We start from the raw sequence: 15,985 nt of genomic DNA, 5'->3' as shown, positions 1-15,985 counted from the left end.
CATAATAGCGAGCATTCGCTAAACACTTATTATGTGCCAGGTACTGCACTAAGTACACCCTTATATACTCGAACCTCTCAGGAAAACCTCATCACACTCTGCAAGGTGGGTAGCGTTTTACAGATGCGAAAACTCTGCAAGGTGGGTAGCGTTTTACAGATGCGAAAACGAAGGCACAAGGAGGTCAAATGACTTGCCAAGGTGCAGCCAGATTTTCTGGCCTCGCCTTCCTCTCCTAAGCACCAAGGTGGTGTCCCCGAACCCAGACTGCTTTGCTTTGCAGGCCTGGCTCCTGGTCAGGGCCCTGCAATGGACACGCGTGTCCACCTCGGCTGTGTGGCTCCCCCTGAACTCCCAGGAGGGCACTGGGGAAGAGCAAGCTGGTTCCATCCGGTAGAGAAGCAATGTCCTTTCTTAGGTTGGAGGACAACAAGAGGGGAGGCCGGAATGGGAAGCGGAGGGGTGCCGGCCGGGACGCTGAGCCCCAGTGCTCATCCCAGAATGAATCAGCACTCTTCTGGCTGCTGCTGATTTTTGAGGAGGCTAATGCTGGGCAGAGAAAGGGCCAGAGCTGGACGGTTTTCAAAAGACGCTTCCCTGATGTGCGTCCCTTCAATCCAACACTGTTTTTTGAGCTTTTTAAATGAGTCCGGGAAGGAAAATATATACTATATTTTATGCTATGAACCATTCCCTGACAGGCATTTACCTTGTCAATTCCTGCCAACCCCAGGGATGCAGGGGAAGGGTTCCACCTCAACAGAGAAAGAAATGGAGTCTCAGAGAGGTTAAGGAAGCTTGCTAGAGTCACACAGCCACCAAATAGCAAAACTGGAAAGTGAACTGGCATCTGTCTGCCCCCTGCCTCATACGGCCATGGAAGGTACTTGGGGCATAAAGCCTAGAATACAAAGTCCTACTTTTCCCCTAAAACATTTACTATCCAACAGAAGAGATAAGATTGACATCCAAATGACCAATGGCAATGGCAAACACTGATGGAGGACTTTCTGGCGCCATGACTGTGCCTTACATGCAGTGACTTTAATAGGTTAACCATGGCCCCACGAAGAAGGAACCATCATTCCCATTATACAGATGAGGAAACGGTCTCAGAGAATTTAAGAAAGTTGCTCAAGATTCCCCAGCGAGCAGTTGCCTCTTCCCAGCCAAGGGAGGCACCATGACAAGAACAAACAATCCCTGTGGGTGGAGGTGGTTACATTTGGTGTGTGTGCAACTCCAGCCTCATTCCCGGCCTGAAATGAGTCATGTGCACGTCACAGAACCAGCCCCTCTGGACCCATGGCTGTTTTGTACATTAGGCAGAGCTGGTCCTGGATAACGTGGTTCTAAGCAGAGAAGATGGCCTCCTTCCAACCACGTCCTCTCTGTAGGCCCTTGGGAGCTGGCCAGGCCCGGTGACCCATGGAAGAGGTGATGCTGTGCCCTGGTGTCCAAGCAGCATGGCTTGGCCAAGTCTTCTGGGCTCCTTCCAGCTCAGAAACCCATTTGCTTTTACCCTTCAATGTGAACCAGATGTGGGGCACCTCCACTCAGCAGGGCAGAGGCCACTCCCAGAGGCCCCTTACCACACCCCGGGCCCCTCAGCACCTGGGGAGGGGGTTCGCTGCAAGCAGCAGTTGGTGGCCCAGCCCCCTTCCCTCTCTCCTGCTCCCCTCCCCCCGCCCCACACTCCATTCCTCATGGCACCCCCTGTATCTTTCCTCCCTACCAACAGGAAATAACACTGGACAGATCTCAAAAGTCCATATGCCTTGGACAGTCTCTCTAGGAATTTTCTGGGCCTCTAGTTTGCTCTATGTGTCATGTCCTTTCCACTCAGCATTTAAAAACAAAATAGGAAAAAGGAAAATGAGAGTGAGCGTCCTTCTTCCCCCAAGTGCCACCTTACCTTCTCTCCATCTTGGCAAGAGACGGAAGGTCTGCGCGCACTCTCAGCTTCAGTGGGTTATAATCTGCTACTCTCATTACTTATTTTGATCATTATTCCCTGTTTGGCCACTGGGAGCCCACTCGAACTAATTGCTGCGTCCTTCTGCCAGGCCTGTCATTCTTTGAGCTTTCTAGCACAAGATGTTCTAGGCTCATCTCGCATTTTTCCTGTCCCGGCCCTGGGAAATCAGTCATTTCTCCAAGGACCCTGGTTCATCTCAGTGCAAATGGTGTTTAGAAGTCAAGATCTGGCTGCTGGGTGTGCTCATTGCTACCAGGGTGAGGCTTCCCTGGCCCTCGCAGGAGAGAACACTTGTGAGTGTAGGTGTGTATACACATCTGCACACACAGCAGAGCACATACAACATGACATGCACACAAACACAACCATTTGTGTCTACATCTACTTATTAGCTTATTGATTAAAAACATTTTTTTTTTTAGTTTATTTATTTTTTGAGAGAGAGAGAGGGAGAGAAAGAATCCCAAGCAGGTGCCACACTGTCAGCACAGAGCCTGCCATGGGGCTCGAACTCACACACCGTGAGATCACGACCTGAGCCAAAATTAAGAGTTGGGCGCTTAACCCACTGAGCCACCCAGGCACCCCTACTTACAGTTTTTAAACATTAGGGTGAAACACATAAGATTTACCGTCTTAACCATTTTGAGGTGTACATTTCAACGGCATTACGTGCACTCACATTGTACAACCCTCACCACCATCCATTCACAGAACTCTTCATCTTGCAAAACTGAAACTCTATTAAATACTCATCTCTATAATTACTTTTATGTCCCTATGTATGGAAAGAGTTCACGCCAATATGAGTTCACACCAATACATCCAATTCCTATCCAACACCACAGGGTTTGTCCCGGGCTTCTCTTTTTCCATATTTGCAACTCTGTTCTCCGAGAGTAATGCTTTCTCCTCGTGCATGGGCTCTGACTGCCCACTCCAGGCCATGTCCTGCGTGGACACTCTTCCTACCCTGCTCAGGCTCTGAATCCTCATGTCAGGGCGCCCACACTCTGTGGCGAAGCCCGCTCTGCGTCACCGCAGCTCCCCACCTCCTTCCGCCGTAGATGCCTACCTTGCTGTCTCACCTACATTTTAGGATTGAATTGTTCCAGAAGGGAAGAGGAAGAGCTATTAGTCCCATGATTAAAAAAAAAAAAATTGTTTTAATGTTTGTTTATTTTTGAGAGAGAGAGAGAGGTAGACACAGAATCTGAAGCAGGCTCCAGGCTCTGAGCCGTCAGCACAGAGCCCAACGTGGTGTCTGAACCCACGAACCGCGAGATCGTGACCTGAGTCGAAGTCGGACGCTCAACCGACTGAGCCACCCAGGCGCCCGGCCCCATGATTTTTAAACTCAACGGCAGAGACCTCATTCAGTTCTCACTAGTTCTACTTGTGGCCTTTTTCCATCCTGGGATCAATCCAGGATACCATGTTGCATTGCATTGTCTGGTCCGTTTCTCAGTCTATCCTTGTCTTTCTTCACCTTGATACTTTTGAAGAGTATACTCAGGTATTTTGTATAATGTTCCTCAATTTGAGCTCCTCTGATGCTTTCTCAGGATCAGGCTGGGGATATAGATTTGGGAGAAGAATACCACAGAGATGAAATGCCCTTTTTATTGTAGCGTATGAAGGGGTGCATGATACCAGCATATGTTGGTTACATTTTAAAGGCGGAGAAACTGAACTTCCGAAGCTGTCACCTGCCTAGACTCACACAGCCGGCAGATGGTCGAAGGAGGGCTAGAAGCTGGGCGAGTCTGAGCATTGTGATTTCCTGAGTTTGAGAGGAAGGACTGGCCAGTGAAGGAGATGACAAGAGGCCGCTGGTGTTAAAGTGAAGGGTGGGAGGTGGGGAGACTTTACATCCATATTAGGTCCTCAGACCAGGGCTGATTCACCACCCGTGGCCTCTTCCCCAGGGCCCTGTCCAGTCTTGTCTTAAATTCCCTCTGTCTTGTGCAAATAGCAGTGAGGGCTCCTCTTTAAATAGATCTGGCAAGAGCATCTTTTGTCCATTAGATGGGATTGTCTGGTCTTTGTGCCTCTAGCACTGGGATGAAAATAGTCTGATAATTCAAAAAAGATGCATTTTTCATGAGGGTTCAAGTTATACAAGAATCCTATAACCAAACCAGCTAGCAGTCATGTGGTCATCTGTGTCCCCCCCCCCCTTTTCCCCATCCCCCTTTTCCGAGATCCTGCCTGTTCTTTGGGCCTCTCCCAGTGGTTTGCTTACAGAAGAGGCCGTCGAAGGGAATTGGCTTATGGCTGTCGATGACACTGGCTTTCCTTTGCCTGCTCTTGAACTCTTTGCCTAGCAGTATATCGGCAAAATCACTGCATCAGAAACTCTGAAACATCCTGAAGTCTCAGAGTGGATGTTCCAGACGTCCTCTGGGCAGTGGTCAACCAGCATATGTGTTTTGTTTGGCCCTCACTTAATTTTAAAAAGTTTAAAATGAGTTCACAACATGGAAATATCAGGAGCTCATCATAAAAGCCTGGATTCTGGCTCCTCTCAAAAAATCAGATGTGGCAATAGATGATCCACATTCCCACACGAAGGCAAATGACCATGGCTGAGTAGCGGCTGCCCCTTTAGAGGCGGCACATGGGCTCCAGTGTCTTCCTTGTCATTCCCTCCGTTACCATCCCCAGCCCCATTCATTTGTATCGTCTGCCTGGCCTTGCAAGGCATTTGAGTCCACAGTCCTGGGCTAGATTCTTGCGGTTCATTCATCCACTCAACGCTCACTGAGCCCCAACCCAGGCCACGGTCTATGCTGGGCTCCGAGATCAACAACAGCTTATACACTGGTGATTTCTAGAACTGTATGGAAAGTCCCCGAGAAGACAAATCGTGCTGATCTGGGAGCACTGAAGTTTGGCCGGTAGCTCAGCCTGGAGGGAGCCAGGGGAGGCATCCTGCAAGGGGGGTGGGGGGGTGGGGGGGACACATCCTTGAAAATTCTGTCGTCATCTAAATTGAAGTGAGCTTGAGGGAAAGCTGCTCCCTTGACTCTGGGCCCCCTGACCCCGGGCTGAGCCATCTGCCTGTCTGGACTTGTCCTGTAGTTTGCTTTTAATGGCTTCGTCTCTCTGCTAATTTTTCCAGCCTCTCCACAGCAGCCTCTCCTTTTCTGTGTTTATCTCGGGCCCCCGCCACAGCTGTGGGGAGTTCCAGAGAGGGACAAGTGCAAGATACTCAGCTGTGGTGTGAGATGACATCAGGGCTGCGATGCCCCGTTGTGGGAGCGGGGGGAGGCTCCATGCTGTTGATTTTTATTTACGCATTGAGTTTATTTACGGATTAGGAGGTTTCACGAGGCGGGGAAGGGGCAGAAGACTTGGAGTCAGATTCGGCGGAAGTCCTGGCTTTGCCACTTACCTGCCGGGTCTGTTTGCTCCCCCTTCAAATGGGGGCTATAGTTTTTACTCACCAGGTTGCTGTCAGTAGCCTGTGTAATGTACGTGAAGTTCTAAGACTGTGTTTGGAACATGGTACTTAGCAAACAGATACTCACCAATTTCTTTCTAAACGTTCATTCTTTTTTTTTTTTTTTTTGGTGTATGGTTCTATGACATTTTATCGCATGGGCAGGCAGATTCGAGTGACTATTGCCACAATCTGGATACAGAACTGTTCCATCACTGCTAAGAAACTCCTCTGTGTTACCCTCTCCCTCTCTCTCTGCCCCTCCCCTATTAGTGCTTTCTCTCTCTCTCAAGATAAATAAAATAAAATTTAAAAAAATCAAATGGTATGTAACCATTTTTAATAATCAACATATTATTATCTCAAAAAAGGAGTTATTTAAATTTTTTAAAATATTTATTCATTTTTGAGAGAGAGTGTGAGCAGAGGAGGAGCAGAGAGAGAGAGAGAGAGAGACAGAATCTGAAGCAGGCTCCAGGCTCTGAGTTGTGAGTACAGAGCCCGATGCGGGGCTCAAACCCATAAACTGTGAGATCATGACCTGAGTTGAAGTCAGACATTTAACCAGCTGAGCCACCCAGGTGCCCCCCAGAAAAGGAGTTATTTTAAAAATGTGTACCTATACCAAGCAAAAAGGAGCAAAAACAGCTTTATGGGCAAGGTCTAATCTTTTTTCTTCCCTACCCCCCCACCCAGCTTTATAGAAGTATGATTAAAAAATAAAAATTGTAGGGGCGCCTGGGTGGCTCAGTCGGTTAAGCGTCCGACTTCAGCTCAGGTCACGATCTCGTGGTCCGTGAGTTCGAGCCCCGCGTTGGGCTCTGGGCTGATGGCTCAGAGCCTGGAGCCTCTTCTGATTCTGTGTCTCCCTCTCTCTGCCCCTCCCCCGTTCATGCTCTGTCTCTCTCTGTCTCAAAAATAAATAAACATTTAAAGAAATTAAAAAATAAAAATAAAAAATAAAAATTGTATATATTAAGGCCTACAACGTGATGATTTGATACATGTATACATTGTGAGATGATCACCAAGATCAAATCAACATATCCATCACCTCCTTGTAATCTTTCGAGATTGGCTTTTCTCACTCAGCATAAAGCCCTGACATCCCCTCAGGTTGTTCCATGTAACAATAGCTCATTCCTTTTTATTGCTGAGTGATATTTCAGTGTATGGATATACCACAGTTTATCCATCCACCTGCTGAAGGACCTATGATTTGTTTCCAGGTTTTGACTTGTGACGGTCAATTTTATATGTCAACTTGACTGGGCCACGGGTTGCCCAGGTAGTTGGTAAAACGTTATCCTGGATTTTTCCGAGGATGTTTTTGGATGAGTTTAAAGTTTATTTATTATTTTTAAGTAATCTCTACATCCAACACGGGCCTCGAACCCATGAACTGTGAGATCATGACCCGAGCTGAAGTTGGACGCTTACCCAACTGCGCTACCCAGGCGCCCCTCCTACTGTTCATCATTTTTATGATTTTACTACATTGGTTAAGTCAGTGAACTTCGAAATAAGCAGACGTTTCGAGGGCTGCTCGCACGGGGGTTTTTGCCCACTTGTATTCTAATCATGGCTGTTACACGCATCCTTTTTTTAACTTTCGTATTTATTAGCCAAATGCAGGGGTCTGCGGGGTTAGAGATTTGAAATAACAAACGTGGCTGCCTCAGATTTTCTTGGCTGGCACTGGGTCTTGCCAGGCCTTTGAATCAGCTGGGTGCAGGGAAGGGTCACCAGGAAACCCAGGCTGCCGGACTCAACAGGAAGCGTGGGACGAAACTTACTCTGGGTCTGGCTCGTGGTCAGGCCGGCTGGGGCCTGAGGCTTCCAGGCCTCCTCAGTGTGCACTGTCAGGAAACAGCTGAGGCTCTTCAATAAAATAAAGACAAATTCATAAACAAGGAAGCTCTGAGCTCCTTCCTTTGAGAAATATCATCTTATAGCCTGAAAGAAAATCTGTTTGCAGAGCAGTTCTGACCATGAGTTCCTTGGGGTCCATATACCCATAAGTCAACGACAGGTGGCTCTGAGGCTTTTTTTTTTTTTTTTTCCTTTTTCTTCTGGAGAAGACTATCGTGGAATTGCTCACCGACGCTTAATACCATGACCTTCTCCAGTCCACCCTCCCTGCACGCCTCCCCCAGAGTTAACATGTACAGAAGTATTTATCTTGTCTGTGGTTATTACCTAACACTATAATTTTAACACATTGCATTTTAGTGTTGGTGAATAGATTCGATCAGACACCACAACTGAATGAACGTTTCTAGTTTTATGTTATGTTGCCAAAGGCTAGCAATAACCTTTACTGTACAAGCAGGTGGACTGTTAACTCTATTTTATCAGGAATTTCCCAGGAGTCTGAGGGAAATTCCTAACTATTGAGGCACCTTCCCTAGTTCCCGCGGCTGTAAGTGGGGTCGCTGGGCCGGGAAGCCAGAGGTCTGAGTGCTGGTTCAGGGCCTCGCCCCTCCTTCTAGCCCACCGCCATCCAGTACAAAAACCATGAGCCACGTGTGGCCACGGAGCCTGGAGCCCAAGCCGAGATATGCTGCTAGTGGAAAATACACATTGGCTTTTGATGACTTAGCATAAAAAAATAATGAACGGAGAATATCTCATTAATGATTATATAGATATATATTTAAATTTTTTAATGTTTATTTTTGAGGAAAGGAGAGCGAGTGTATGTGAGTAGGGGAGGGGCAGAGAGAGAGGGAGACACTGAATCCGAAACAGGCTCCCGGCTCTGAGCTGTCAGCACAGAGCCCTACGTGGGGCTCGAACTCATGGACCGCGAGATCATGACCTGAGCCGAAGTCGGACACTTAACCCACTGAGTCACCCAGGCGCCCCTATGATTTTTCATATTTTTTACAAGCCCAGATGATATTTTGGATATGTTGGGTTAAAAAGTTTTTACACAAATGAATCCCCTCATTTTTTTTTTTTTTTAACGTGACTACCAGCAACGTGAATTGCATGTGCCTCACATTGTGTTACTCCTGGACAGTGTTGCTGTAGATCCCACCACAGGCACTTTTTTAATAGAGGAGAGTTTTAAACATATGATTTCATTTTCTCGTAAAACATACCCATTCCCAAGTGTCTGCCTTCTAGATGGCATTCTTGTGGGTTTCTTCTTGCCATCTTTTTTTTTTCACCTGTTTGTTCTGAGGGGCAGAGAGAAAGAGGGAGAGAGAGAATCTCAAGCAGTCTCCACACTCAGCAAAGAGCACGACTTGGGGCTCGATCCCGTGAACCGTGAGATCATGACCTGAGCCCAAATCAAGAGTGGGACACTTAAGTGACTGAGCCACCCAAGCGCCCCTCCCTACCATTTTTAAATGTCACCCTTCCCTGATAAATTCGGGGAAAGGGGCTTGTCTCCTGACTGTTCCTGAGTGCTTTCCTTCTCCTCCTCCTCCTTCCCCTCCTCCTCCTCCTCCCCCTCCTCCTTCTCCTCCCCCCTCCCGCTACCTCCTCCTCTTCCTCCCCCTCCTCCTTCTCCTCTCCTTCTTCTTATTTTTAGAATTTTTAAAAAGATTTTATTTTTAAGTAATCTCTACACCCATTATGGGGCTTGAACTCATGACCCTATGATCAAGAGTCACATGCTCCACTGACAGAGCCAGCCAGATGCCCCTGGAATTTTTTCATTGTAGTTAATACACACCACATAATATTTACCATTTAAACTATTTTTAAATGTACAATTCATTGGCATTAAGTGCGTTCACAATGTTGTACAATGATCACCAGCATTTCCAAAACTTTTTCATCATCCCAGACAGAAACTCTGTACCTATTAAACACAACTCCTCATTCTCCTGCCCCGGCCCATGGTAATCTCTATCATATTTGTTGTTTCTATGAGTTCGCCTATTCTCATACTCTATACCTCATACAAGTAGAGTCCTATTTGTCCTATGGTGTCTGGTTCATTCCACTTAGCAGAGTGGATTTCATGTGGACTTCTAGTGCTTTCTAGCTTTATTCATGTTGTAGCGTGTATTAGAATTTCCTTCCTTTTTAAGGCTGAGTAGCATTCTATTGTATGTATATACCACATTTTGTTTATCTACTCATTTTCTTTCTTCACCCACTCATCTTTTGATAGACATTTGGGTTGTTTCCACCTTTGGGCTAGTGTGAACAATGCTGCTGTGAACCTTGGTGTATCTGTTTGAGTCTCTATTTTTCAGTTCTTTGGAGTATACCCCTAGCAGTGGGATTGCTAGAGCGTATGGTGATTCCATGCGTAACTTTCTGAGGAACCGCCCTACTGTTTTCTACAGTGACAGCACCGTTTTAGATTCCCACTAGCAGTACCCAAGGATTTCAAAGAGTGGCTATCTTTTACAACATCTTTATTCTAAGTTCCAAATTGACGTATTCCCCTCATAACAAATCCGAGCTGTAAGGAAGAATGGAAAGTTAGATGTTCTTTGGAGGGAACCGCATTGAGAGTGACCCATCCGGTTTTGTCTGTGCTTGTACATGGAAGGCTGTGTCTGGCTTCTCCATTCCTGCTTCCGCATTCCCCAGCCCCCATACAGCATCACAGGGGGCCTCTTAATGCGAAGGAGAACATATGGTTTCCCTGCCCGGAACCCTCCATGGGCCTCCCATCTCACTTTGTATTTATGCCAACTTGGACATTGGCATCTGGGCATGGCTGGCACCTAGCATCTTCCCCAACTGCATCTTCTACCCATCTCTTCTTCACTCACTCGGGTGTAGCCACACTACCTCTTTGCGGTGGTTCTAACCCACCAAGCTTGCTCCCACCTCTGGGTGTTTGTGTTTGTTTGGTGTATGCAGAGCTCGTTATAGGTTCCCTCTTTCCTCATTTGGACCTGTGCCTCATGTCACCTTCATCAGAGAAGACTATCACAGATGTTCTGTCTGCTATCCAGATACGTGATCCCTCAACGTGCTCTCTTCGTCAATACAGCATTTATCCCCATCTACCTTGTATGCTGTATGTTCATTTTTGGTCTCCCTTACTGGAATATAATGTCTAATAGAGCAGGGGCTTTTTCTGTTTTGTTCTTCTTGTCTCCCTAGTGCCTAGAACAGTGCCTCGCAAGTAGTAGGTGTTCATTTGATATGTGTGTGTGTTTGTTGGATGGATGAATAAATGAACAAATATGCACACCTATTTTGGGGTGCCTGGGTGGTTCAGTTGGTTAAGCATCTGACTTGGGCTCAGGTCATGATCTCACAGTTCTTGAGTTCAAGCCCCGCATCGGGCTCTGTGTTGACAGCTCAGAGCCTGGAGCCTACATTGGATTCTGTGTCTCTGACTCTCTCTGCCCCTCCCCTGCTCACAATCTCTCTCTCTGTCTCTCTCTCTCTCTCTCTCTCAAAAATAAAATACACCTATTTCTATTTACAAATCTTTCAGTTATTTGAAATACAACCGTGTTCCTATCTGTTTGCAAAAGGAGTGGAAATGATTGCACATCAAAGGACTAGCACCGATGATTGTGACCCGACCGTGGCGGTTTCGTAAGCAAACCCAAGGCAGTTGTGCAGGTCTAAAATAGGGACTAACTTGCAAAAGCATCACAGTCACTCAGACTGCAGTTTGCTTCCTGCGGCCGAGCATGTGTTTTGCTTGGCTATAGGATAAAGCGGTAAACACTCTTGGTGCCACACTGCAGCCTGCAAAACCGGATTTCTGACACAGGCCTCCAGCTGTATTTCCTCACGGTCATTGTGGGAGGACAGGCATCTGAGCCACCTCCAAGTCACGCTCCCATAAACCGTCTCGAACCTCCTCCTGGGGGAGAGTGGGGGAGGGACAGAGCAGGCCACGACCTCCAGTGGAGGATCTTCAACGTGTGTGTGTGTGTGTGTGTGTTTACATTGCAATATAACTCATGTGCCGCAAAATTGACCCCTTTAAAGTGGATGATTCAGTCTTTTTAGTATATTCAGAGTTTTGTTTTTTTTTTTTTTAATTTTTATGTTTATTTATTTTTGATAGAGAGAGAGACAGAGCATGAGTGGGGGAAGGGCAGAGAGAGAGGGAGACACAGAATCGGAAACTGAATCTGAAATCTGAGCTGTCAGCACAGAGCCTGACGCAGGGCTCGAACTCACAGACCATGAGATCATGACCTGAGCTGAAGTCGGACGCTCAACCAACTGAGCCACCCAGGTGCCCCTATTCAGAGTTTTGCAACCATCATCACTTGCGATTCCAAGACATTTTCATCACCCCCCCCCCCAAAAGAAACACCATATCCACCAGCGGTCACTCCCCATTTCCCTTTCTCCCCTCCCCTGCCAGCCATAGACAGCCACCCATCTGCTTTCTGTGTCTGTGGATTTGCCTTTTCTGTTTGCTTCATACAAATGGGATCATACAGAATGTGGACTTTTGTGTCTGGCTTCTTTCACTTAGCATGATGCATTCTAGGTTCATCCAGGCATGTATCAGTACTTGATGCGTTTTTATTGCCAAATGATATATGAATGTACCCTATTTTTTTGTCCATTCATCAGTTGATGGACACTTGGGCTATTTCTGCTTTTTTGACTATTACGAATAATGCTGTTATGAATGTTTGGGTACAAGTTTTTATGTAGACATATGTTCTCAATTCTCTTAGGTATATAGGTAGAAGCAGAAATTCTGGGTCATAGGGAAACTCTATGTTTAAGATTTTGAGGAACTGTCAGATGTTTTCCAAAGTGGCTGCACCATTTCACATTTCCACTCGGGTTCCAATGTTTCCACATCCTCACCCGTATTTCTGATTATCCATCCTTTAGATTATCACCATTGAGTGGGTGGGAAGTGATATCTCATTGTGGTTTTGATTTGCCTTATCCCGAATGACTAGTGATGTTGAATATATTTTCATGTGTTTATTTGCCACTGGTGTATCTTCTTTAGAGAAATGTCTATTCAGATCTGTTGCCCATTTTCTAATTGGATTATTTGTCATTTTATAGTTGAGTTGTACGAGTTCTTTAGATACTGTGGATACTAGGCCCTTATTAGATTTGTGACTTGTAAAAAAAAAAAAAGATATATGACTTGTAAATATTTTCTTCCATTGTGTGGGCCGTTGTTTTACTTTCTTATAAGTGTCCTTTGTAGCACGAAAGTTTTAAATGATGATGAAGTTCAATTTATCTATTTTCTTCATTGCTTGTGGTTTTGGTGCCAAATTGTTGTCTATCCAAAGTCACAAAGATGTGGAGTGCCTGGGTGGCTCGCTTGGTTAAGTGACTGACTTTGGTTCAGGTCATGATTTCACAGTTCATGAGATCAAGCCCCGCATCGGGCTCTGTGCTGACAGCCTGGAGCCTGCATCAGATTCTGTTTCCCTCCCCCACTCACGCTCTGTCTCTCGATAATAAATGAACACTAAAAAAAAATTTAAAAAGAACCAAAGTCACAAAGATTTATATCTTTGTTTTCTCCTATGAGTTTCATAGTTTCAACTCTTACATTTAGGTCTTTGATCCATTTTGACTTAATTTTTGTATGTGAAAGAAGGTAGGCACTCCACTTTCATTCTTTTGCATGTGGATATCCAGTTTTCCCAACAATATTTATTGAAAAGATTAATCTTTCCCCAATCATTCCATTGTCTTGGCATCCCTGTCAAAAAAAATCAGTTGACCACAGGGCGCCTGGGTGGCTCAGTCGGTCAAGCTGTCGACTTCTGCTCAGGTCATGATCTCGCGGTCCTTGAGTTTGAGCCCCGCGTCGGGCTCTGTGCTGCCAGCTCAGAGCCTGGAGCCTGTTTCAGATTCTGCGTCTCCCTCTCTCTGACCCTCCCCTGTTCATGCTCTGTCTCTCCCTGTCTCAAAAATAAATAAAACATTAAAAAAATTTTTTTTTTAAAAATCAGTTGACCACAAACATCCAGGGTTTATTTCTGGACTCCCAATTCTGTTCCATTGATCTATAGGTCCATTTTTATGTTTGGAAATTGGGAAGTGTGAATCCTCCAATTTTTTCCTTTAAAAAAAGCAAAAAAAGATTGTTTCAGCTATTCTGAGCCCCTTCCCTTTTTATAGGAATCTTAGGAACAGCTTGTCAATTACTACAAAAGAGGGTTCCATTTTATTAATTGTAAAATATTTCAAGCAAAAGTTCAGAGTTTAATATAACGTCCTCTGCGCCCGTCATCTATTTGAGCAACTTTTAATATTTTGCCATATATGCTTCTGAGTTTTTGCTTATTTTTAAAGAAATGAGGCATTACAGATAGAGCTCACCATCACTACTCCTGCTGGGTAAGCTTCACCAATCTTGCTCCCTCCTCTAGAGGTAACTACTCTCCTGAATATCTAGGATGTCTTCATAATTTTACAACATATGTAGCATCCACACATAATATCTAGAGTTGTCGTTTGGGTTATTTATTAACTATTATTTTAAATATTTTTTTAAGTTTATTTATTTATTTTGAGAGACAGAGAGAAAGTGTGTGAGTTGGGGAGGGGCAGAGAGAGACTGCACACTGTCAGTGCAGAGTCCGACGCGGGGCTCGAACTCACGAACCGTGAGGTTATGCCTCAAGCTGAAGTCGACTGAGCCACCCAAGCGCCCCTTAACTCTGTTTAAATTACAACATGTATATATTATGTTTCAACATGCTTTCAAAGTTATGTTTTTGAATTTTTTCCCCTGGTGATATATGTAGCTCTAATTCTTTTCTTTTTTTTTTTTTAAGCACAATTCTGCTGCAATTTATTTATCCAGTCTTGTATTGATGGATATTTAGGTTGCCGGCAGCTTTTTGCTATTACAGGCAGAGTGGCAGTGGGCATTCTTGTTGATCCCTCTTTGGGCACATATGTGACAGCTTGCTTGAGGTGTGTAGCCGGAAGTGGAACCGGGGGACTGAAGGATTTGTTCCCCGTTGATTTTACTACCTCTGTTCTTCAAAGTGGTTGTACCGATTTGCACCCTTGCCAGCAGTGCATGTGAGTTCCCATTTCTGCACGTCTTTGCCAACGCCTGACATCGCCAGTCTTTTAAATTCTTGCCAACCTCAAGGATGTAAAGTGGTCTCTCAGGGTTGTTTCAATCTGCATTTCCCTGTTAATGAGTTCGGGGACTCTTTCCACATGCTTTTGACCATTCTCTGGGTTTCCTGTTAAAATCCTTTGCCCATTTTCCACGTGGGTTGTTTGTCATTTCTTCTTGTGTTTATGGGAGTTCTTTATATCTTCTGAAAATTAGTCCTAAAGCCTGTGGCTTTATTTTCTCTGTGATTACGGTTTTTTAATTTTCTTTCTTTTGGTACAGATTTTTTTAAAAGAATGTATAGTTTATCCTATTTGTGTCTTGTTTGAGAAATCTTCTACCCAATGCTATAAAAATAATCCTCTCTGTTTTCTTTCTAAAAGTTTTAAAGTTTTGCTTCCACATTTAGGCCTCCAATGCATCTAGACTTCCTTTTTGTGTATACTATGAAGTAAGGATCTATTTTCTCCTTAACTGATTCTGCCAGCACGACTTTTGAATAGTCCAGCCATCTTCTTTTCACTGATTTGTAACGTCCCCTCTGCTGTAGATTGTTTTCACATGGCACGGGCAGTTTTGGCCTCTGTATTCTGTTCGATTGATCTCTGTTTCTCCCTACAGAAATACCACACTGTCTTAATTATAACAGTCTGAAAGCATTTGGAAGGGCAAATGCTACTATACTGCCCTTCCTTAGATATTTCTTAGACCTTGTTCTTTTTTTTTTATCAAATTCTATAAGAAAACCTATTGGGATTTTTAGTGAAGTTGCATTATAGATGATAAGTTAGGCATTATCGATTATAAATTAATTTGGGGGAAAATGGCATCTTTACAATATTGAGTCTTCCTATGTCGGAACAGGTTGTATTTCTCCATTTCTGGATATAGGTCTTCTTCTGTCCTTTAATAAGGGTTGGAGATTTTCTCTATAGCAGTTTTGAACGTATTTTGTTAGGTTTATTCTTAAGTGTCTTAGAGCTGGTGTTGCGCTGTATATATTTAAGGTGTAGAGCATAATGACTTGACTTACGCATTGTGAACGATTACCACAAGTTTACTAACATCCGCCATCTCATAAAGATACAAGAAAAAAAAAGGCAAAAACATTTTTTTTCTGGTGATGAGCACTCTTTGGATCTCATCCAAAATGAGGTCTTTTTAAAAAATTATCCTTGTTATTTTTAAAATTCATATCCAAATTAGTTAACATATAGTGTAATAATGATTTCAGGAATTCAGGAATAGAATCTAGTAATTCATCACTCACATATAACACCCAGTGCTCATCCCAACAAGTGTCCTCCTTAATGCCCCTTGCCCATTTGGCCCATCCCCCCACCCACACCCCCTCCAGCAACTCTCAGTTTGTTCTCTGTATTCAAGAGTCTGTTATGGTTTATCTCCCTCCCTGTTTTTATATTATTTTTGCTTCCCTTCCTTTATGTTCATCTGTTTTGTATCTTAAATTCCACATAATGTGTGAAGTCATATGATATTTGTCCCTCTCTGACTTATTTCGTTTAGCATAATACACTCTAGTTTCAAC

Source organism: Panthera tigris, chromosome E1 (assembly GCF_018350195.1).
Source record: "Panthera tigris isolate Pti1 chromosome E1, P.tigris_Pti1_mat1.1, whole genome shotgun sequence".
Taxonomy (NCBI): Eukaryota; Metazoa; Chordata; class Mammalia; order Carnivora; family Felidae; genus Panthera; species Panthera tigris.
This window is presented reverse-complemented; position numbering follows the sequence as displayed.